Here is a 25,702-nt window from a genome sequence, read left to right on the forward strand (position 1 = left end):
TGGAAACTTGTTGATGATTGCATCTCCTAATGGGATGGGCTACTCTCCCAGATGACCACCTCCACAGCTGGAGGCCAAACCTACACGGCTCCATTGCCTGCAACCCACTGCTCAGGAAGAGCCAACGCAAACCACATGAACTTGGCATTTGCAGGAGGCAGCTGCCTCTCATGACGGACCAAGGGCTCTCTTTCTCTTGAGAATAAGAAGCTGGATCCTGGGTTAAGACAATTCATTTTTTCCTCCTCAGTCAGTGGAAACCTGCTTCCACAGATTCATTTCCAAATGAATGTTATCACCAGATGTCAGCCTCTCAAGCAGCCTTTTGGGACAAACTTTTCCTGCATTATGGTGGAAACTTGACTTAATGGAGCCAATCCACAGCTCTGTAGAATAGGTTTTACTTTTTATATAACAGACATGCCTCACATGGGCTGTATTGTAAATTCTTAGTGATTGTACTTCCTGTACTGCATATGGTTTTACCATTATTTGCAACAGAACTGATGTTTTATGAAGCCAACTGCTTCTTGTCCATCCACAGCTTCACATCCCCAGGCCTCCTGCACAACTCCCCGAGCTACCAGAGCAGTTTTAACAGGACAGGAGCAAGTAGCCACTGGCCAAGCACAGACTAGACCCAAGCATAGAGCAGTGAACTACACTACTTGGGAGAAATGTGGTAGAGTTGCAAGAACACATGTTAATTTCTTCTTCTTTCTAAACCTCTAATAGGTAAAAAATAAAAATTAAAAAAATTTAAAATGTCAGTTCCTGGTCAAGAATTTTCATCAAAGCTAGAATGGGTAAAAATGTAGTTTTAACCTCAAAAATTACTTCTTCATTTATGGTCCATAGACATGAATAGAAATGACTATTTCCAAAATAGGAAATTTTATGTCATAAAAGGACAAGGAAAAGAAGCACAGGCAGGGGAGAAATGGTGTGGTTCCCAACAACTAGGACTCAAACTTGCAGAGAAGCAGCAGATTCATTACTAATTATCAATTTTGGGGTGTAAGTTGGTCATGTTAGTTATTCCAAATCCAACTGGAGTTAAAATGATCAAAATAACTCTCAACACAAAAACAATTTCATCTTCAAAAGCACAGACAGATACTTTCTGTAATTTCAAACATAGAAAGCAGCACCAAAAACAGTGAAGGCACAATCTTAGAAGGACACTGCTGACAAAATACAGAAAAAGCCTCATGAGCCATGAGGCTTTGTTTACAGGCCTCACTGAAGCATTTGCCTCCTCTCCTGTTCTCTAGATTAGACAGGTACTGGCTAGAGGATTCAAAATATCCTTAGTTGGAAACTCATGTGTGGTGTGGTGTGGTGTGGTGTGGTGTGGTGTGGTGTGTGTGTGTATGTGTGTGGTAGGAATGGAACGCTATCCTCACATGCTAGGCAAGTGCTCTATCACCGAGTCACACCCTGGCCCCAAGTTTGGACTCTTTGGTTTAAAAATAGAAAGTTTCATTTGAAAATATTGGGCAGGTTTAGAATAGGGCACATAAAGTTAGTCGATTAAGTGAACATTGTCCATACAGATTTTCAGATTTTGGAACTCAATATTCTATTTGGTTATTCTTTTAAAAGTTGACACCAGAAACCCTCCAAATCCCTAATCTCTAACCCAATCTTCAAAGCTTGATCTTCAGCAACATCATCAAAACCACCTTTATTATCTGCTCTTGTGCTGTGACCTGCCCACAGCAGCTGACGCCACAGCAGCACAGCTGTAATTAGCCCCACAAAGGAATGACGCTCACCTGCTTGCCATTGTGCTCACTGACATTTGATATTACAAGTTTGTTTTGATACGTCAGAAAAAAACAAACTGGATTCTATACATGTATGTTGTGTGAGATCAAATTAGAATACCTTCTTCAAAATCTATCATGACAATAACGTAATGAATATAGAAAAGATAGTTGTAAGGAATGAAAAATAGACCACTTTGTGGGGTGAGTTAAATTTAAGAGGGCTGGGCTCTCAGCCTAGATTTGATTTACAAGTGCCCTACACCATGAAATGACAAGGAAATTGGAGCCTGAATGAGGCACAGTAACTTCAGGGCTCAAAGTGATGCTGGCACTAATACCAGTGTAAATTTTGTTGCCAAAAAAAGGTGAAAGTTCTTCCTCACAGGGAGCCACCTAATCTCACCCCTAAGGTATTTCCTGAGCTCCTCAATACACTTGTAAGCCTCAGCATTAGTAGAATTATCATACCAGATGCAAAACGAAGAGAGAGCCGGTGCACAAAATTTTACGCCCTAATATTGAGCAACAGGTCCTGACCTCCACCCCCATTCTGTTCTTTGCACTGCAGGAATCAGAGGTGGCACAGGAGAACTCGAGACACCTTGCATTGTGCATTCTCTGCATATTCATTAAAGGAATGTAAAATCAATTTAGTGAGTTGCAACCAGAATTTGTTTTTAAGGAGATACAGTGGGCTAGGAAATGTTAGAGTGGATTAGTTATTAGGAAGGCTTCCTTAGGGTATGTATTGCTCTGCAAAACTGTGTGTGTGGTGTGTACAGCAGGTGAGAGTTTGGATAAGATGCTCTACAAGGTCCCTTCTGCCTTGAAATCCTCTGAATGTGAATCTACTAGTTTGTGTACTGCTGTGGGTTAAGTAGCTCAGGAGCTCCTGCTTACTAGGGCTCTGTACTAATTCAGTCTCTGGTTCAAAGACCTTCAGGGAACCCCAGGGAGACATTTTGTTAATCCCATTGCAACTTCCCTGTTGTCCATGATGCTCCTGCATAATTTCCAGCTATTATAAAAGACCAAACTTCTCTCAGCAGTTGCTTTAGTCCAATCTCCTTACACCACGAACTACAAAGTATCCCTGGCAGGGGAGAAGGGGAGTAAAATGCTGGAATCAAGTCTTGAGTTTCCTTACTTTCAAGAGTCACAATTTTGTACTGATTGATTATCAATGCCTAAAAATAGTTGCCTCATAGGACTTTAAAATATAGTGTAAGCGTTTATTACCCAATGAATGAAACTTTGACCAACAGCTTTGGCATTTCTTGAATCACTCAACTCTTCTTGGCTCTGCTCTCTCACAGGTGGCAAGAAAAGGGTGCACATGCCAGAGGGAGGCAGGAGGACGTGCAGATACTATGTGTCTCCCCAGCCATTCCTTCACTTCTCCTTCCCTGGCTGGAACCAATTTCCTGGCCCACAAATCTTTCTGCATTAGGAACTACTAACTACTATCATTGGGACCTGGCGCTTGAACTCAGGGCCTAAACACCTTGAGCCACTCCACCAGCCCTTTTTTGTGAAGGGTTTTCTCGAGATAGGATCTTGTGACCTATGTGCCAGGGCTGGCTTCAAACCGTGATCCTCTTGACCTCTGTCTCCTGAGTAGCTAGGATTATAGATGTGAGCCACTGGTGCCCTGCCCAAAGTCTCTTTTAAAAAGAGAAAAAAGACATGACTATTGGAGCTGAAATGCACATACAACCCCTGACGAAATATGAAGTAGGAGCATCACCCATGAGGCAGCCATGTTCAGAGCTGAGTCTGAATGGAATGAGTCCTTTCAGCAGCTGTGGATGAGAGGAAACAGGAAGGCCTGCACACCAGTCAGAACACAGTGAGGCCACCCTGCAACCCAGAAATGCTGGCTCCAAAATACTGATGCTGGTGGATCATGATTCAAGTCAATCACCAGTAAAAAAACATCTTCAAAGTAACTGGGTGAGTTTCAACAGAACTGGTTGATACATTACACAGGAGGTATGTGGTTAAATTCTTAAGTGTGATGATGGCATTGCAATTATGTAAGGAAAATATGCATTTTTAGAGATGCAGAGTATGGAATATGGAGAGTGAAATGACATGCTTTCTTCCATATGAGGTGATTAGCTTTAAGTAGGTTAGAAAAGGAAAGGAAAGGAAGTATGGAAGGAAAAACCATGACTGTGGGTTCTGACTAGAACTGATTTCAACTTCTGTGAGTAGTTGAAAATTGTAACAAAATGTATTAAAAATTTCATTTATTCAGTGCCTCGCTTTCCAGGTATATCCTTCAAGCCCCACCCATGTGCACAAAGAGAGGTGTGTATAAACAGCGCCCCTTACGGTACACAGTGAATGCCCTCGCTAAAATTCCAGAATGATTTCAATGACCACTGAGGATAGGTGCATGGAAGATGAGGCAGCAGTTATACCAACGAGGCCAATTTACAAATACTGAATTTGAAAACTCTCAAGTAAAGTGAAATTAAGTTTAAAAGATAAAAATAAGAGGACAAACTGTTAATGGCAGCCAGCACAGTTTGTGAACAGAAGACTTCCAAATTCTTTGTGTCCCACTTGGAAGAATCCATAGCAGGACATTTGGGTGTAAATGGAGTTTATGAAAAGTTAGGGAAGGGAAATACAAAAGGGGGCATGGTGGGACCAGGTGGAACCTGGAGGCAGAGAGAGCATGCTTCTCTTCTCCAGGTTTAAAATCCATGTTAACCTGTGGGAAGGGAGGAACCAGGTAATTCCCATCCAATTGAGTGGGAAGGGGCATGGGTACTTGGGCCAGGTGAGGGCAGTCTAGGTCATCCCTGAGTCAGTGAGTGGTTAATCTGAAATGTAACATTACGTCATACATTTTCTGAGTCCTGAACTTTCCCTAACTTGAGTCTGCCTCAAAACTATGCATCATAGAAACTTATTTGTATAAAAGTATAAATAAACAGAAGCAATTTTCTTTTGGCAGTCCTGAGGTTTGAACTCAGAGCAAATGGTACTGGGGTTTTGAACTCATGGCCTCACACTTGCTAGGCTTGAGTCACACCCCAAGCCCTTTTTGCTTTAGTGTGGGACTGGTCTTGGACTGTGATCCTCCTACTTTTGCTCCTGTGTAGCTGGGATAACAGATGTACACCACCATGCCTGGCTTGTTTGTCGAAATAAGGTCTAACTTTTTTCCTGGGCTTGCCTTGAACAACAGCCCTCCTATTTCTGCCTCCCAAGTAGCTGGGATTACAGGTGGAAGCCACCATGGCTGTCTTAAATAATCTATTTTTATTTGTACGTATAGTTTACGTAAAGTACACAGAGCAATTCTAGAAGGGTAACTCCCCCACTGCTGAGAGCACAAGGGTGCTCAAGGGAGCTGAAAGCGGAGCTCTTATTTTTATTCTTTAGTTTTCTGCATGTTAAACTTGTTGCAAAGGGGAGGTATTTTTGTATCATATCATTAAAATATAGCCGAATAAATAATGAAGACAGGAAAAAAAGTTGGTGGAAGTGGGGGAAGAAGGAGAGAAGAATGGAAGAACTAGGCAGGCAAGGTGGCCAGCTTCAGAGCTGGATGTTTTCACAGTCAAAGGGACTAGATGATAACATTTTAGTTTCATCGCAAAGGCCTTTCATTCTGCAAAGAAAACACTGTCAGCATTACAAAAGTGGGTTGATAAGCAGGCTAAGGCTAACGTCCTATTAGCAGAATGAAGGAGGCTCCCCTGCTAATCACAGGGAAAGTGGAGATGACGGTAAAGGTCGCATTCCCGCAGGACCGCCCCTGTAATTTGCATTGTAATGAACAATTACCTTAGCACAATCATGTACCAGGCATCTAACTGGCAAGTGCAGATGCCTGGCAGTTGACTTTAAAATTACTCTGAAATTATCCCTGTGTAATCTGAACAACCAGAAGTGTGACCAGTGTGTGTGGGCGATGGGGACTGTCACATCAAGGTTCTATTGTTGCCCTGGATGCACCTGTGTTCTGAAGCCATGGGGGCGAATCCTCCCAACACGCCCATCTGTTTCACAAACCGGGATGCACACTACTCCCTGGAGTCCTGTGTGCAAAGGGGGACTCCCCCAAGACCAACCTGTCTTCAGTTTAGAAGGAAACGGAAGTGGAATGTGGATGTAAAAGCACAATTTCTTCTCATACCCCTGTGAGCTGGGCCTCTCCAGGTTCCCAGGTTTGTGGGTGCTGTTGGTGTAGACGGGAGAAAAATGGGCACTGTGGAAGATACAGTGGTACCAAGGAAGGGAGAAATGGTGAGTGATTGTGTTTAATAACATGCATTAGATCAGGATTTGAGGAAAGAAACACCATGCCCACCCATTACTCTCTGTGGGTGCTTCTGAATCAGCTGCCAACACAAGCATCTTTTTCCTTTGTGTAAAGGATTAGGAAGGCTCAACTTTACTCCTATCAATTCTTTTCTGTTGACCTTCAACAGGAGAGGAGGGAAAGGAGACATTGCTCACCAGGCTCTGTTTGGCACAGCCTCCTTAAGCCTTGACTCAAGATGCCCTTGCCACATCCCGGGGGAGAATGTGCCAGAGAGACTGGGTTTACCTGGGAACATGTGTTTGTGTCTGGATAAACCCCTATCAGGTTTCGTGCCTGTCACAACCTCACAGAGGGCATGTGAGAAAATGCTTGCTCTCCTATTTCTCCTTCAAAGTTTGATCTTCTTAATGATTTAAGACTCCTGAGTCTTCAGTGCCTATATGACACACTTCATTATACCTTTTGAAATCTGCATGCAAGCCAGCTTTGGAAAAAGCATGGTTCCTACTCATTTGGGTACACAGAGGAAGATTGTTGGCATGCCATTTCTGAATCCCCTTCCAACATTCCAGTGTGGGAGGGAGGTACCACGTGGGCACCAGAACCACATTTTTTGTGGTGTTGATACTGGCGTTGTTGATCAATCCTCTCAGAAATGCTGGTGCACCACATGTGCTCAGACCACAGGTCTGAAACAATAAGTGAGAAACTTCTCAAAAGAAACAGAAGGCAGTTTACCCATGAAGGCCATGAAGGAAGAGGCATTGCATACTGAACAGGATAGAGGCCTGAGCCTGGCAGTGTACACAAGGCCACTGTGGTCAGCTCTGGACCGAGCAGTTGGGCAGTGGGAAGTGTTTTTCCTTGTCTCAAGTGGGCAGTGGAAGTAGTGACAGCCTAAGTAAACTCTGACTATTAGATAATAGGCCATTATTACTCTGGATGACTTCCTGAATGGCCCTAAACATGGCTTTCTCATTTCCTGCCTGCAGAGAAGAGAAATATTAGGATAGCACTGTGTACAAAGAGTGTAGGCTGGGCTAGGAATAGAGAGAGCCAGGCAGGGAGTATGAGGGAGGAGCGGGCTTTGAAGGGAAACAAAAGGAGGAGAAAAGTCTGTAGGCAGTTGTTGCACCCTGCTGCTTGATGCCCCTTCAGTGGCCTACCAGCCTGGGGACCCACCCTGCCTGCAGGTCACTCCAGAGCCTGGGGACCCAGAAGCACAGAAGCTCTTGTGGACATGGCAAAAAATTAGCAAGGCAAAGAAAGCCAGAGAGAGGCATGAAAGCATGAAAGAAAAAGGAAAAGTCACCCCACCGCTCACATTAAAACAGAAAACTCTGCTATAGTTGGTCTGATTCCAAGACACTGCCGGGAAAGAATTGCTCACAGAAAAGCCACAGCTTCATATTTTCCCATACTCAAGTGATATGTCCTTCTGGTACTCCTTTTTTCCTCAAAGTGAGCAAAATAATCTCACTTTTTTTTTTTTTGGATTACCACAGACTTTCTTTTAACTCTATAACCTCTAATTAGTAAACTGTAATAAAATCCTCCGAGTGTCTGGAAGTATAGCTGTTCTGGATTGGAAGTCCCAGCCTCTACCACCGACCAGCTCTTGAGCTGCAGCATAAAACTCAATCTCTGAGCTTCACTTTCCTCAACAGTAAAATGGAGATATCCCGTGGGAAAACTGTGGGGCAATGTAGATAATTCATTAAAAAATCACATACACAAGGCCTGGTATATGATAAGCATCCAACAAATCGTAGCTTTCATAATGCTATTAATAGTAATTTTAAACTATGGTCAAGACATTAGGCATGAGAAGGGGTGTCTGCTGGCAAATGGGGGTGGGGAGGAAGGTTCTAGTACAAATCATGTTAATGACAAACCCGGGTAGCTTGTCTCCTGGCTGGAACAATATATACATGAGCTCAATTTCTACTTCTGCTACTGTCACATTGGGGGTCATTAATGACGTCCTGCTTCCTTATTGTCTAAAATGGTTGGTGTGAGAATTAGCTGGCACAATGTATAAAATACTTAGTACTGTGCCGGCAGACAGGAGGCACACACTAAAGTCAGGTTCTTCTCTGCCTTGATTCTTAGCTAATTGTGTTTAGCTGAAACTCATCACACACTACTAATTAAAGCCAAAACCCTTTTAATTCTAAGTGTTCAAGGACTCTTACCCAGTTACTTCAGGAATAATTTTCAGAAAGTACAAGGAATATTATTTTTGAAGCACTGATCATGTGCAATACTCTTTCTATATAATTAAGTTTTCTTAATAACCCTTTAGAGTTAAAAAAAAATCCTTATTTAATAGACAAAGAAACTGTCCTATTGATGAAACCTTGATGACACAAATGTTCAGGGTCAGGAAGCTTATGGTACACCTGGCATTCGAAGCCAGTCAATGCCAATCTAAGCATTGACTGGAAGAGTCCATGACCCTTCCATTCCCCTAGGCTGACTCCCTGCAAAATGAGATGCAAACAAAGGAATGGCATAGAGTTCTTTGTAAAACTAAAAGGATTTACATGAATACAATGGAAAAAGGACAGCTGATTGTCAACTCTGATACCTCAGGCACCATATAACAGATGATGTGAGTGTTAGCATTTTTTTTCTGTCTGATTTATAAGCCTTTTCATTCTTAAATATAAAATACCTGTGGGGATGGCTGTACTCTAAGCAGGATGCTTGTTGTCCACTTGAGTACTGTAAATTCCTGAAGGCTTCTGGTGCCCTGACTTCTGCTGCTCAATGATAATTTGAGAATTAGAGATGCAGGCAGGGAAGGTGATACCTTCCTTGGATTTAAGCCTCCCTTCATGAATCATCCCAATGAAATTGTGCCTTCTTTATGGTTAATTCTCTGTTTATTGAGTGTCCACATTGTGGTGTCTCATTGCTGCAGGGAATGAAGCTGCATTCTCTGGTGTCAGACATGCAACTCAACTGGAGAACCTAAACAGAAGGCAACAGGAGGACACCAGAGGCCAGGAAGAGTACCTAAGGATGGATCACCACTGCTCTCCCTAAAAGGTCAAAAGTCAATACATCAAATTTCACTTCCCAAAAGCAGCCTCTCAGATATATGAGGGAAGCTTTTCTAACCTTTATGGTTCGAATCTTAAGTGTACCCCCAAAGGCCCATATGTTAAAGGCTTAGTGGTGGTATTGCGAAATGTTGGAAACTTTTGGAGATGGGACATAGTGGATGTGTTAGGTTATTAGACATGCACTCTTGAAGAGGATCTTGGGACCCTCAGTCCACTCAGTTTTCTCTCTTTCCTCACTACCATTAGGGGAACAGCTGTGCTACTCTACATGCTCCCGCCATGAGGTAGTTTCTTGCCACATCCCCCAAAGCAACAGGACCAAATGACCACAGACTAAAAACTATGAAGCCGTGCACCAAACTAAGCTTTTCCTCCTTTATGCTGATTTCCAGATATTACGCTAAAGAGATGAAAGCTGACACATATCCCTTAGTAAATATTCCCAGCCCATCTTCACCTGTCACTGTGACTTTGTCTAAGTGCATTCCCCATCCTTTGGCCATTTTCAGATGCTCTTGCTCAGTGTAGTCTCAGAACTAAACACTCCTAATCCACAGAAGCTTGTGCAGCTTCATATCTCTCATCTCCTAATGCAATCTGACCCAAATGCATGATAGATATTACTCCCATGATTAGGTGGTAAGAAAAAGTTAAAGATTTGCAAATATAATTAAGGTTCTAAATAAGTTGATTTTGAGTTAATAAAAACAGAAATCACCCTGGGTGGGCCTGACTGGATCAGGTGAAACCCCACCAACAGTGGACTGACCCCTCCTGGAGAGAAATACTTCCCTGCTGACTGCAAAGAAGCAACTGGACATGCTGTGAACTGCCAAAGGTTAGAATGGCTTCTCAGAGCTGGACCTCAGTCTGACAACTTCAAGAGACTGGATTCTGCCAAAAACTTGAATGAGCTTGGAGGAGAACAAAAAGCTCCAAGTGACAACACACCTTCATTATAGTTTTGTGAACCCCTAACAACCCTGAGAAGCCAAGTGCCCCCACTGGTTATACTTCAGGCAGGTTTTCATGCCCTTAAGAGTGGTCCACTGTGTGTTTTTCTTATAATGCATTCACTCAAGACAGTATTCATCAGAGGGGTCCAGAATGTTGACATAAGGCATTTGCTACAGGCTCTCGGGACTGTGGGAGGCTACAGTGGAATGAGTCATGAAGAATATCCAAAGGAAACCTTTCCCTGGAGGTCAAGGCAGATCTGTTGTCTGGAGATACCTAAGGAAGAAAGCCCAGTGTTTTTAATGCCTTTTAGAGATCAGTTTCAGGCTGTCTGTTAACAATGTTAGTGATGTTGCCTTGGTTACTACCAATAAAATCAAAGTCTCTAAGAAGGAGTGCATAAAGTTTTATGTGAGCTGAATTTTCAGTAAGATATACCAAATCCTAACTTCATGTATCTTATTTGGAAACAGGGTCTTTGAAGATACAATCAAGTTATAATGAGGTCATACTGGATTAGGGTGGCCCTAATATCTGCAGTCCTCATGAGAAGAGAGAAATCTGGAGAAAGACACCATATGAGGACAGAGGCAGGCAGACACACAGTAGAACGCGATGTACAATGGTGACAGAGGTAGGAGTGATGCATCTGCAAGGAAAGGACACCATCAGCTACAAAAAGCATGAGAGAATCCAGCCTTCCTGTTCCCAGGGTACATTGTAGGTTTCAGGGAGAACATTGTTCTGCTGGTGCCTCGAGTTTGGACTTTGGCCTCCAGACTGTGAGAGAATAAATTTCTGTTGTTTTAAGCCACCAGGTTTGTGGTGACTGGTTGCAGCAGTCCTAAAGAATGAGCACTACAATATCCCCGAACTCCTTGGTTCATATAAGACAGCTAAAGAGGGCTTGGGAAGAAGTGCTATCTCAATGTCCAGAGTACTGGGTGACTAGTCTTTTACACATGCAGGCTGAGGGACTGGCAGTCACAAGGGTGACAAAAATGAATACCCAGGATAATAATATTTTGTGAAACAGGAAGGAACAGTCCTTGTTTGAGGTCTTAGTAAATACTCATATTGGGATTCTGTACTGCTCTGTTGTGAGTGGTTCTGCATCTAAGCAATCTCTTAGATGTCACCAACCAGGTTTATTTTTAAATAAACTGGCATAGGAAGGAGACAAAGGAAACAAAAAAGAGAACAAAATTGCTTATGAAAGAAATGTGAGGTGGGGTGGGGTGTAGAGAGAGAAAAAGAAACTCCTAATATAAGATTATGCATTTTCTATAGGTGTTTTGAGTTTAGAAAACTACCTTTCTACTCACTAAGGCAGCAAGAAAGATCTGAGTTCATCCACACATCTTGTATGTAAGTTTTCTAATCCTGACTCTGCCACTTTGTCACTTCATATGACTTTGGGTTAATCATGTATCCATTAGTTGCCTCAGTGTTCTGTTCTGGACAGAGGCAGGGATGCACTAAACTGAGATATCAATGTGTGGGTCTCAACCATGCAGTATGTTGTGAAATCATTACAGTGTGTTGAAACCAACATCACAAAGAAAAAGAAAAAATGGAATAGAAGAAAAGGAAACGTGGTATCAGCGCACCTTTATGAAGGGCATATTATATCATGAAATCTGTGTGTAGCTATATGGTATGTCAGGATATAATGCATTTCTTACTTTGGTAAGGTCAAAAATGTTTGCAAGTAGTGTTATCCCAGAACATTTCAATGCCATCTCTGCAACGCCAACTTTGTGAACCTATGACTGGCTTGAGAATCCCTTAAAGGATACATTAGAACACATCAATAGCATGTTCTGAAGACAGCAAGAAAAGCTTGCAAATTAAAAAAAATCACTACTTTAAAGTGATCTCTTGGCCCACAGACCAGTGGTCTCTTTCCACAGAGAGACCAGTGGACACTCATACTCCAAGGCAAGTGTGCAACTGAGTAGCAGCCTCTTTAGCAGGAGAAGACGGAAGGCGAGTCTTACTTTAGCAGTGGCAACACAATGTGTAGAATTCAGTAGCTGCTCCATCTCTGCATAATCACAGGTGGCAGAGGACATGTCAGCTCCAGAGTCTTGAGTTCCTGGCCTTTGTCACAAGTCGGCAACATTCCATGGGAACAGGAAAGCTAGATTCAGGCTAGACAAGATTCCTTCATAGCATCAGTATGAGTAACTCAGAAGAATCACATCGCTTTGCTCATCAACGCATTCTCCTGCTGCTAGCAGTGGATGAAGAATGAGACCGTCCATATCTAACATCTATGGGACAGGATCCAGTGCAGACTACACCAAGAGATAACGTCACTTTGCTGCCAAAAGTCCATAATCAAAAGCTGCCTGTTAATCATTTCCCTTCCCTATCGCACACGGCCCTGCCAAAAGTACACTTCAAAATGCCTTCTCTTCAGATTAAAGTGCTATTGCTCTACAGAAGGAAGCGTTCGACCTGTGGAAATGTCTGGTATCAGTGTGGCGACCCAGTGTACTTCTTAAACTCATAATCCAGGACTGAATGGTCTGGCTTTAGCTGCATGTTTTGCAGGGAGTGTCCTAATGTGCAGCGGCTCAGGAAGCTTTGTCTTTATGAGGGCACCCATGCCTCCTGATAAGCAATTGATGTCACTAGATTACTTGAGAGTCCTTGTTCAGCAGGGGAGATTGTTTCACATTTCACGCCCATGTTTCAGTGACTGACATTTACTTTATCTGATTTTATTTTGCTTTTTAAATGACAAAATCATATATATTTATGGTGCACAGCATGTTATTTTTGATGTATGCATTGTGGAATGGGAAAATCAAGCTGGTTAACCTGCATTGCTTCACATACCATTATTCTAAAAGAATGAAAATGCTCATTACTCAATTAGCAATTTTCAAGTGCAGAACCCACTGCTATTAACCACAGTCACCAATGATATATTGTATGTCTGGAAGACGTTTCTCCTCTTGAGCTGACACTGTGTGTCCTTTGACCAGCATCTTTACAGTCCCACTTCCTTCCCTCAACTCTCCACCTCTGGGAGGGCTACATTTTTTAGAGTCCACATAAAAGTGAGATCATTCAGTACTTGTCTCTCTGTGCGTAGCTTATTTCACTTAACATAATGTCCCCAGGTTCATTCATGTTGTCACAAATGACAGGATTTCCTTCTTTTTAAACACTGAACAGTATTCCATCCTGTACATATAACACAAGCAATGACTTGCCTATAAAAACAAAACATAAAGAAACAAAAGCTCCTTATTAGTATAACTACTTAATGTCTCAACATTAGGTAATGTCTTTTCAATAAGTGGTGCTGAACACCACAGGCAAGCAAACAAAAAAACAAAACAAACAAAATCCTATGACCTAAACTTCACATCTTATACAAAAATTAACTGAAGATGGACTACAAGTTTAAATCTAAAACACCAAACTATAAAATTTCAGAAGATAGTAAGAGAATACCTTCAGGATCTAAAATTTAGAGCAGAATTGTCAAGCATGACACCAAAAAATATGTTCCATAAAAAAAATTTTTTTGATATAAATGTTTTTCTTTTGTTTGGCAAAAGACTATCAAGATGTTGAAAAGACAAGCTACAGACAGGAAGGAGTAAGAATTTGCAAACTATAGCTCTGACCAAGGAGTCATCTACAGAGCATACAGAGAATTCTTTTTTCTTTCTTTTTTTTTTTTTGCAGTACTGAGGTTTGAACTCAGGGCCTTCACCTTGAACCACTCCATCAGCCCTTTTTTGTGAAAGGTTTTTTTGAGATAGGGTCTCAAGGAATTATTTTCCTGGGCTAGCTTTGAACCTCAATCCTCCTGACCTCTGTCTCCTGAGTAGCTAGGATTACAGGCATGAGCCACCAAGCTGGTGCCCATCAAGAATTCTTAAAATATACAGATGTTCCTTTCTGGCACAGCTTAACTGTTTCAGCTTTGCCAGAGATCCCTGGGGTGCAGGGCACTGCTTTCTCACAACCTGCTGGGCTTATTTCCTTCCTTTCTCTCTTCAGGTTTTTAAAGTGCTATGAAAATGATGAAAGGTAATAAAAAGCAGGGCTGACACTATGTAACACATGTTTCTTGCACATGAAACTTAAGGGAAACAAAGACTCTGTAACCAGAATAAATGATACTCGGTGTACGCTATGTCTCCATCAAACTCATTTGAAACTTAATATTCACTGTGAATTAGTAAAAGGTGGGACCAGGTGGGACATTTAAGAGGTGATTAGCTATAAGGACTCCGCCTTCATGAATCTATTCATGTATTAATAGGTTATCTTGAGAATGGGTCTGTTATAAAAGCCAGTTTGCCTTTCTTGGATAGTCCCTCTCTTTTCTATGTGCTGCCCTGGGGTGCCACAGAATTCTAGAGTCCTACCAGCAAAGTACCCTTTCTGCTTGACCTTGGGCCTTCCAGCCTCCAGAAGCCTGAGCTGAATAAACCTCTATTCACTATAAATTAACCAGTCTGTGGTGTTCAGCTGTAGCAACAAAAATGGACTATGACAGTGTAGTAATTTTTAAAATCATAACTAATGTGATAAAAACCACGTTGAACAAAATATCAAGAAGTAAATGGTAGACAAGATCCAATGCCTCGCTCAGCTGTCCCTTAAATCCCTTAAATCCTGGCCCTGAAGGTGAGACAATGAGAAACAAGCAGATTCGAGAGGAACAAAATAAAATGTGCAATCCTAATATCTTCACTTGCTTTTCCTACATAATTTTCCCCACACATTGTTTTCATACCACTATTCCATTGCCCTACAGAGAAGGAGTAGGTGTTGGGGTCATATCCATGGCCCAGAGACCTCATATTGCGTAGGGGACCCAAACTCACTGTAAGGAAGTCTCCTGTCCCTCTGAGCACAGCCCCAGGTTGTGGACCTACCGCAAAACTTTCTGGCCCTGATGTGTGCTTTGAGGAAGGTAGGGGGAAAAGTGTGTAGTAGGGAATAATCAAGGCGAGGGGTCCATCACACAGGAGGGAGTGGTCCTCATCCCCACAGCTGTCATTCTGTTCTTCCTTCCCTCCCATTTAGTATCACCTCACAAAGGGGACCAGGGTGATTCTAGAGAGCCATAATTCTAAACTGTTCTTGGCCCACCGTGTACTTTACCCTAAGAGCCCTGACCCCTCTCCTCCCCTTCCACACCCACAGTGTCATTGGCTCACTGCAGACAGAGCTTAACCAGAGAAACATCACAAATTGTGCAAAGCTCTACTAGTGAAACCAAACAGAGCCAGATGGCATCACACCTGCTCTTCAATACCAACTCAGGGTACAATGTCCAGCTCTTCCCAGCTGCTGTAGTATGAAATAAAAGACAAGCCTGCACCAGAAAAGCCACCTCTGGTGGAGGGGTATATGTGGGGGGAAGGTTCTTGTCTAGGAACATTTAGCCATCTCTAGCACCACAGTTCCTGCAGCCTTGCAGGTGCCTTCTGGCCTTCCCTGAGGGATCAGTGCTCTAGTGCTAGCCTATTTTCCAATTCTTTCTCTAGCAGGCCTGGATTTTCCAGTGTGAACAGCCCTTCCCTGAGTTGTTCCAGTCAGAAGTAAACATTTCTGCCATTTAATCACATCCCAATCATTCAAGAAGAAATTAGATGAAAAAGTGTGAGGCAGGATGGTAAACAGACACACAATATACACATATTCTTCCCAAGTAGAGAAACAAATAGAAGACAGATTTTCAGTTTCCATGCAAATGATGAAGCCAAGATTGAATGTTCAGTGAGAAAATTGTACTATGACTTATGGTGTGCTAACTATTCATGCAGGAAAATAATTCACACCATCGTATGATATTTTTCCATGAAATGTTATTCAGTGATCATCAAGGAAGTTCTACGTGCTTGAGGCTCTATGCATGTCGCATTCATGTTTCTGCTTAAGTTTTCCACATATGGCACAGAATATTAGTCACTCAAGGCTACCACCTTTTACTTGGATTCACCAAGGATGAAAAGCAAACCCCAATATCATCTTTGTAATCTTTTGAGTCTAAATAATAATCTGTAATTGATCTCACCAGGACCTTGAATGATTTATCAAGTCATTCATTACTACATGTATGTTCAACAATAGTGTTCACATATTGTGATCTGTGTGGATTTCTGTACAATTTTCTAGTGGGGGAAGGACACTTTATGTACAAATAGTTCTTGTTCATGCTCTGCTAATCACATTCAAATGGAAAGAACTATTTTCTTTGGAGAGGGACTGCCATTAGGAGAAGCCAGGATCATGTGTTAAGCAGGTTTTATTGTTATGGGCATTGAAAGACTCATATAAGTGAAAGAGATGAAGGGTGTGTGATATGTTTTGTTTGTTTGGCTGCTTTTTGCTGGGGTGTGTGTGTGTGTGTGTGTGTGTGTGTGAAAATAAGTGTACCAGATAAAAGAAACACAAAGAGAAATCTTTCTCTTGACTTCAGTCATGTTCCTAAGTTGAGGCCACAGAGTCTCCTAAAAATTTTAATCACAAAAGTGAGTAAACACAGTGTTTATTAGGGTTCACTCTACCAGGGAAAACATCTTTCATTAGTATTCCTGAACTCTGATAATAAAACTATCTTGTATTGTCCCATAGATTGGAGAAATTTACAAGGCCTCCTTGGGTTTGAAGGATATTTGACATGTTACCATTTCTTTTAATTCATTCAATTATGATAAGAATCCTATTTCAGTTCATAACTTTAGCAAGTTAAGTCACACGAAAACCTCATAAAGCTCCCACATAGTATGTATTTTAATGCATTTTAAGCTGATAAAACAATGCTTACAGAATATTATAATAAACCATAACAGTACCTTAAATGAGATGTTTCCCATACCAAAATGTCCCATTCGTAACTAATTACAATGGACAACTGCTAGGCAGGACAAGTAGACAAGGACAATTAATTGAGGTAAACCAGCTTGTACATTTTCAGTTGAATGGAAATTACCACACAGTGTGCTTGATTGTCTTTTTGTAAAGAAGTGTTAGTGTTATGCAGAATTATATTATTGCACTCCCACCAATTGAAAGCCAGCACATCTAATTTAATGCTCTTTTTAGCTCAGCAAATTCTGATTTGGAGAGTTGATGTGCACGGATTTTTGTGCAATCCTATTTACAAACCAACTGAAAAAAAAATAAAGAGTTCCAATCCCAGAGTACATGATGTAGCTTGGAGCTTGCCAGAGACAGCAGCTGTGATTGCCTGGGACAAGGAGGCCACTGCGCGCTCTGTCCTCACTACTGTGGCTGGTTCTGCGTCGTAGGCATACCCATGACAGGAAACTAGGCTTCAAGAAGCTCCTTATAATAAAGTTTCAGATGATGTATTCCCAAGATTCAAGAAAAACAGAGCTATGTATCAGCTATGATGTAAGTGTGACCTAATCTGGGAAAAATCAGAATACATTATTTTGCTATTGTTATTGATGTTAAATTTATTCCCCAGTGAATATATTCTGAAATTAAATATAAACTTCTTTACATTACAAAAGTCCTAACCAAGAATTTCTGTTGTGGTGTTTACATGTCAGTTGATAAAATGACTCCCACAAAAGGAAGGCTCTGAGCAAAAGGACAATTACTGTAAGGAAAAAGTGAGAAGTACGCTGACTAGTGAAGCCCAGATTGTCACAGATAGTGTCCTCTAGCTGGTAGAGGTGTTGAAAATATGTTTCCTCTAGCTCCCACTTCTACTGTGTTAATTTGCTCTTCCCATTGGAATAATGCAGACAGAATGCCTGACCTGCTCCTGCAGCTGGCTAACTGTGCTACCTACATACTTCTTGATCTTCATTCAGTACCTTAAAAATGTCCTTAAAACTTTTAAAGGTTGACAAAGTGTGTTTCCTAGTGTAGAGAGAAGTTTTCTTGAATTGTTCTTATGAATTTTCTGCTAATGTGACTGTTGTAGCAGGGACCTTGGCCAAAGATTTTTTAAATTGATTGCTAAAATACCATACTATCTCAAGTTTCAAATTCTGCATGAAAAGAATGCTTTGTTGAAATGACATTCCCAAGAGAACTCTTTACTTAGTAATATGAATGATAGGTTAGGCATTATTCCTTAGCCAGAAAAAATAAGAAAAAATAAAAGAATCTTGATATTGCCAGCTATGTGACTAAAAATTTCCTTTGATATTAATAAGTAGATCAAATTGTAACAGTTGTTTATAATATCAACATATGCATTCCCAAATATTAAATGTTCTTAAATAATAGTATACATCCAAATTAAAAGCAGTAGGTGTTTGGGGATTAAGCAAGAAGACATTTAAAACAATTAGATATTTTTTAAAAATCCGTATTATATTCAAAAATAATTCTAGAAGACTTCAGCAGACTTTCATAGTGGGTGAGAGAATATGATGTCACTACTTATACTTTCTGTTTCTATGTTATGCTCAGTTCTAATTCAGTGTTCATTTTGATGACTTCCTCATAACTTTTAGTTCTAACCTGAAACAGAGTTTAAATGGTGCAGGGATATTAAACCATAAAATAAATGATCAACCACAAGGGAAATCAAAATAGGGTCTCAGAGTGAAACTGGTCCTGCAGCATTTCCTCTTGGATTGGGATGGGGATCCATTGCCAAAACAGAGATTCTGAAACATTTTCAACATGACTCAGAACCTGAAGGAAGGGTGGGGAGCAAGCTACTTTGTTTTCTCACAGGGTTAATAGTGTATACCTTAGAGTGAACTAAAGTGCAGTAGGAATGACAGAACATAGCCTCACACTTTCAAAGAACCAGAGTCTGAGGGAGCATTACAAAAGCACTAACCCAGGTTGGGGGTCTGGAGAGCCCATGTGCATGCTCTGTCCAACCCAGGAAAGGGCATGTCTTAGCTCAGTCTAACAAATGATTGCTATTCAAATTCCCTAGGTGAAGAGATGTAAAATGTATTTTGATTATAATTTGCCTAAGATTTATTCATTGTGGAACAATATACATCCTTATAGCATCCCCTCAAGTTCACAAAGTCTTGAAAGAAAAAAATATGCTATATTGTTTGACAGCACACTGCCCTTATAAAATGCCGATGACATCTTCAGAGGTATGAATGTCTATGTCATTAACAGAGTGGCAAAAGAATAGGAATGAGGTTCAGGTGGCTCTAGGAAGTACCTTTCCTCATAGGAAACACAAGAAGATATTAATACTCACAATAGCTAAGATCAATACTGTTACACAAATTTAAAGTTGCATTCACATCTGATCTTTGTCAAATAATACCACATTTCACCATAGATAGCATCCAAAGTTTGATTACATTCAAACTTCCCTTGTTGGAGAGTTTGGGGAAGGTGCATACATTTTGGTGGTGTATACACTGGAGAGAGCACGGACCACAGTAATAGAAGTATTCCCAGGATGTGCAAGGGTCATATACTGTGCTGAAGTCTTCAGGAAGTACTAATTTCATTCTCATAAAAATTCTCTAAGCTACCACTCTGTGCCTCCTCCAATATCAAACAACCCCTTTCTTGATCCTGGACATTACCTGCGTTGGAGGAAGACCCATATACTCAGAAAAATCAAAGATGAATAAATGGTTAAACAGCAAGAAAAAAGACTGTAAAATCAAATGTTTGCATCATTTTAAGGGAGGAAAAATGATGACAGGCTGGTCAGGTGGTCAGCCAAGGGCTTGATCTTCATGAGAGATCAGATACAGCTGGGCCTGTGGATTTCTTTTTTTTTTTCTTTTGTTTTTTTTTTTCCCCAGACAGTGAAATGAACTGAACTATAACTACATTCCTAAAAATAGTGAAATTCCTTTTGTGCATGGAATTTTGGGAACTGGCACATTCACAAGGAAAGAAAACAGGTTCACTAGGAGACATCAGATGACTCCTGACATGTTTTCACCTCCACTGTCATCTTTTTGGGATCATTTTAAGGACCCCAAAAAGAGACAAGGCAATGAACTGTTAAAAACGTTTGTTGCCACTGATCTAAACACAACAACATAACTGACTGGGGTATGAAAAGTAGCCATGAGATGACTGGACAACTATTTCTGGCCCTATCAGTGGAAACAATTAATGGGTAAATGAGGTGGCATGAAGCTGTCTTTACGAAGTTCATTCCTTTTCAAGGAAAAATCGTCTCCTTAGAGAAGGGAAAGCCATTACCACAATCACTCACGCCAGCAGCCAACAAACCATACACTCAACACTTCACATGTACTAGTAAACCTCATCCAGGCCTGAGTTTCTGAAGTAAGAACTATTATTAGATCCACAATGCCCTCAAGAAAACGCAGGCACAGATGGCTCAAGGAACTCAGTAAAAAAGCCCTCAGCTGGCAAGTGGAAGAGCAGCTGGGATTTTTACCTCATATGTGTGACTACAATGTATGTGCTTTTATCTGTGACATTATGCCATCCATAAAACTCTAAGATTCAACTAGAATATGTCAATGTGCCACAGTCTACGCAAAGTTTCTTGAAAAAGAAAGTTCCAAATTACTCTGCTCTGAATAGCTGTGACACTTAAGTTGATGTTATGTAAATTTAAAAATGTTTGATGTGAACTTAATATAATATGCACATTTTGCTTACTTCTGTGTAGGTTACACGTAAACTGAGAGCTGCATTCAAGGTCCTGGCTGGGGATCTGGGTGGCTAGAGAGTGTCCTTAGCATGCCCAAGACCACTCTCCCCAGCACCAAAAAACCAAAAACCAAAAACCAACAACCATCATAAAACAACTGAAAAGATATTAGGCCCAGAGTTTTGGGTAATATGCACACGTTATTGCAGTGTACATGCACTCTGCATGGAACAGTGACTACAGAAGCATTTCAGGTTTGATCATGTGTTTTCTCTCTAGCACTCTCTGACCCAGTCCAAGAGAAAAAATGTGCTGCAACATTGGCTCTACTCTGTTTATGTTGCCAAGTTACTGAATATTTTGCCCTGCCTTGTCCAGAAAACTGTGTTGTCTTTAAAGAGATAAGCTACATTCTGGAACATTGTATATATTCCCTAAATGTGCTGAGAGTGTTTTTGCAATTTTTTTTCTTTCTCTTCCAAATACAGTTTGGAATCATGCAATTCTGCACTGATTTGAGATGAAAATCTCAATCATTTGTATTTAAGTGGAAACCCGTATATCTAGTCCTTGTGAACTAACAGGAGTACACATACACACTCACACACAGGGATACTGGAAAGACTGTTTAGAGAGGGATGATGAGATTGAGTGGAACAGATAAATTATGATGACTTTGCCAGTAAACACTGGATGGGCTGTGAGGAGGAGAAGAAACAGTACCCTGTATTTAAATATACTCAACCTATCTGTCTAAAACCTCTTTCCAAAAATTTATGAGAAACTTTTCATTTATTTTTGAATATTCTTGATTAAAAAAAGAACTGATAAAACACAATTATAAATAACAGAAAGCAAATCAGAATACACATTCAAAACGATTGCTTCTTTTGTCTTGTTCATAAAGGCTTAACATAAAAATATATAGTCAATTTTGGAAATAAGCATATACATTTATATCTTTTATGAGTTTTTCAGTCCAACACACAACTATTGGGACAAGAATCATGGGTCTTTTCTTCCCCCACATAGTTCTTCCTGCTTTCAAACAATAACATTAATCCTCCAAATTTCTTCCAACTTCTTCCTCAGAGTGTTGGGACCTGGCTGAACAGTATTTTGCTCTGCATCAGGGTTTGCTTTAAGGAGATCTCAAGGCATTGACAGCATGACAGAGGATCAGTGTGTGAACTCCAGTGCTTCTCTCCAGAGCCCTGCTAGAAGCACTTGGCACAAACCTTACCTGCTCCAAGCCACTGACACATCCAGCATGATGTGTATACCCACGTTGCCATGGATTGAAGCAAAACTTTATAAAGCTGGGATTAAATAAGATTCCTAGAGCCTGTCAGCTGGGTTCATCGCTTGTTCTTTGCCCTGTCTCTTTTTCTTTTCTCCAGGACTGATGTGGGGGAGGAGACAAATGCAACAGCGTCCTAAAGATCCTGTCTGTCTTTCCTGGACAGAGGAACATCCGAACACTCATATATACGATTTCTTCTCGCACGTGTGCAGATTTGCTTCTAAAATCAGTATGAGCTGGGAAATGGTGTTAGCTAATAGACTAGAAGATCATCTGTTTGTTGCAAACTGAGCATGTGTCTCAGTTTCCCCATCTGTAAAAGAACTAGAGAACTCAAGTTTCCTTCTGACTCAAGCATCTTATCATCTTTTAAGAGCTGCTTCTTTCTACCTTTATTTACATACCAGAACTATCTGTATTTATATCCCAGAACTCTGAGGGAAATATAACTTTGGCTCTTTGCCTACTCGAGTTGAGGCAATGTAAAAAACTAGTAACCCTGTGGTATTCGAGGCAATGGAGGTTTTGCTGAGAGAGGAGAGTCAGGTTTTTTTGAATAGACAAATAGAAATAAGTAAATTGATATAAGGGGACTCAAAGAGTGCAACTGTAGTTATCAAAACCAATGTCTGTTTAACAAGAAATAAAGGAAAGTACTGTGAGGAAAATCAGAGCTTTCACTACACAAAAACATAAAAAGACAGCATTCTCCTTTTGGTTTTCTTAGATACAGCTTGAGACAGGGGAGAAATGTAACACTCAGACAAAGGTGGGCTGAGGCATGAGGCCTCTCCAGTTTCAATAAACTGAAACCTGTTTTTCTAGATATGTTTGTGTTCATGTGCTTTTCAAGGGTGATGTTTGAAAAAACAACACAAACTGCATTGCTCTCTATCACATTTAAGGAGACTCCAGGTAATTTCTCAGTTTGGTACATAATGTATTTCTGAAATCTTCTCTGACAGTGAACCATCTGAAAATTATGCAACAGGATGGGGGCACAGGAGAACTCATGATTAGTGTGTTAGCAAACTTACATGATTAGTAGAGGCAGCAGATAGATAACTTTTGGGTGCCCTGTAAGGACTTTGTCTCTGAAAACTAGTGGAGTCTCTTCAGGTGCCCTCCTGGGATCACTGTGTCTACCCAGCTCCACTGTAGATAGTCTATTTTAATTCCTGTAGACAATGGCAGTGGGGAGGGACAAGTGGTATATCCTGCCATCATGGCGTCTTCACCTAGGAGGTTTGCCATCCTTCAGAGGAGGCCAAGTTCGAGTAGGGAGACTGAGCAAAACCCAGGTCTGCTGTATCTGGTCACTGGGGCCTGTGGGATTCCATGTTGGGGAGTTTGCAAGGGATGGAATAAGAGGTCCTATCAGGATGACCACAGGCCAGACACCAGCACAAACTGTCATGAGCAACCAATTTGTGTCTTTTTGAGGCTGTTCATGGTCCTTTCAACAAATACTTAGACATATACTACTGTGTACAGCAGAGTCACCATACAAGCTAAATATCATCCGCTGGGTGATCCTCAAGGAATTCTTTTTTCAGCTGAGCACAGGCTGTCCAGAACTCCAGGCCCACCTGTATATACCATGTTTCCCTCCACACATAGCAGTGCCAGCAGGGTGAATTATCAGCAGCCAAATTTTAGAAGAAAATAAACCACAGAACATTCACTAGGTTTATTTGCATTTCCTGAAATAAGAATTTCATTAAAAAAATCACAATAAAAATAAAGGTTGCTACTCATCTTTGTAATCAACCTGGTACTAAAAGTCTCAAACAGCTTCATATAAAGACTTGAGTCTCATGATTTATCTATGAAGAAGAAGTGGACTCTTCCCAAAGGGTCCAGCAGTTTAAACACAAGTTACCTCTACCCCACCCTTGATACTTCTTTTTACACATCTAACATAACAGTTCCTCTTCCCTCTCTCTCCCTCTCCCTCCCTCTTCATAGCTTTATCCATGCTTCTTGTACTTAGATGTTAACAGACTACTGCCTCCTGATCAATTGGGCTATTTCAGTATTCCAGCCATCCGTGGATGATGGGGACATTATGACTCACTTGCACTAGTTGAGTGATTGTTTCAGGAAAGACAGATGGGAGAAAATAAGGACAGTAAATACCAAGGCCTGGTGGAGTACCCAGCTAGTCGATTATTGCTATATCCTAGACACAAGTAATCTTCACTTTGACCTTGATCTGGGTCTCATCCTATGCTGTATCTGCAGAAAACAACCATTGATTGCTTAATCAGGAACTGCCACAAAATAACCAGTCAAGGAAAACACTATCCCCAAGAAAACCTGACCAAGCAGGAAACAGACTCAAATAAAAGACAATAGGGTTGCTATTGCCATTTTATAATCTTATCTTTGTAACCTCAGTTTTCAGGGGAAAAAAGTCAGTATCACGTATGAAGGCTAAAGGGAATATAGAAATAGAAGGGTGTTTATTGATGACTTTTCCGTATGGGACATTATTGTTCTGGTATTTCAAAACAGAAAAGTCAACACCAAAATGACCACCATTCTTTTCATAGAGGAGATGATAAGAGCATATTTTTAGTGTCCTCAACACACAAAGGTAACTACATGTAATGACAGATAGGTGGGTTGATTAATTTGAATGTGATAATTAATATAAAATGGATATATTAAATCTATGTACAATTTTTTATCAATTATGATTTTAAATAAAAATAATTTTCCCATAGGAAAAAAATTAACAAATTTATTGCATAACAATGTGAATACAGTTAGCACTATTGAACTGTATGCTTAAAAATGGTTAAGAAAATACATTTTATGCTATATGTACTTTACCACAATTTAGAAATTTTAAGTTAAAAAAAGAAGTATTTATGGGTGGTTCTCACTTTAACATTTAATATCATGTACTAGTAATTATGATACTTTTAGAAGTTTTGATAATTATTTTGCTTGTCTGTTCAGGCATCTGTTTGCTTGGGTATACCAAAATGATGTTCCAAACTGATGACTGAATACTTTCAAACATTTATCCATGGGTTGTAATTCCCTGTTCACACTCTGTTCCTAATCAGTCTTGAAATACATAGTACCTTCCTGAACTTATGCCCACCATGAGGCTCTTTCTCTAACTTTTGTCATTTAACTCGAGGTCACAGAATTGTCTCAAGTTAAGGTAGACTGCCCATGCCACACACTGTATCATCTGATACAGCAGTGCTGTTGTAAGAGACAGAGCATTGTCCCCACCCAAAGGCGAGGGAACCAAAAATGCAGAGGTAGCACCAGGTCACCCAAGACTGCTAGTATGCATGTGGGCCGATCTGAGGACAGGATGTCACCTGCACTGTCCTGTCTCTAGGAGTGACTAGCTTCAATATTAAGCGCTGTAATTTCCTCTCTATGTGAAGATGTTACTATTCTTTTTAAGTTTTGGAATGGTTGTATGAATGAGAATCGTGTTTTCTTGCTGCATCATTTTATAAGTATCAGAATACACATCACTAGTCTTTTTTGCAGTCTATTTGAGAGGAAGAGGAACTGACTCTGGGAGCAACCCCAATACACTGACATTTACACAGTGAGGGCCATCCTGAAGCAGCTCTTATTTGTCTATTCACAACATCCTGTGTTGTAAGAGAATCTGCATGTGAGCTCCACCCCAGCACAGGGGGAGAAAGAACTTCGATTATCTTCCCAGTATCAATCTAAGACCAAAGTTTT

At 40.7% G+C, this 25,702-nt stretch overlaps 1 protein-coding gene across 6 annotated transcripts in view; it reads right to left on the reverse strand.

Annotated features, from left to right (window-relative positions):
- Egfr (epidermal growth factor receptor) overlaps positions 1-25,702 on the reverse strand; it is a 176,721-nt gene that overhangs the window by 108,468 nt on the left and 42,551 nt on the right. Inside the window, exon 1 of one of the 6 annotated variants that reach the window (XM_074065530.1) lies at positions 12,086-24,675. The exons of the other annotated variants lie outside the window; for them this stretch is intronic. The gene's annotated coding sequence lies outside the window, so the exon portion shown is untranslated. Of the gene's footprint in view, positions 1-12,085; positions 24,676-25,702 lie in introns of those variants that run through there. 6 annotated transcript variants of the gene reach the window in all.

This window comes from Castor canadensis, chromosome 2, assembly GCF_047511655.1.
Source record: "Castor canadensis chromosome 2, mCasCan1.hap1v2, whole genome shotgun sequence".
In the NCBI taxonomy this organism is placed as follows: Eukaryota; Metazoa; Chordata; class Mammalia; order Rodentia; family Castoridae; genus Castor; species Castor canadensis.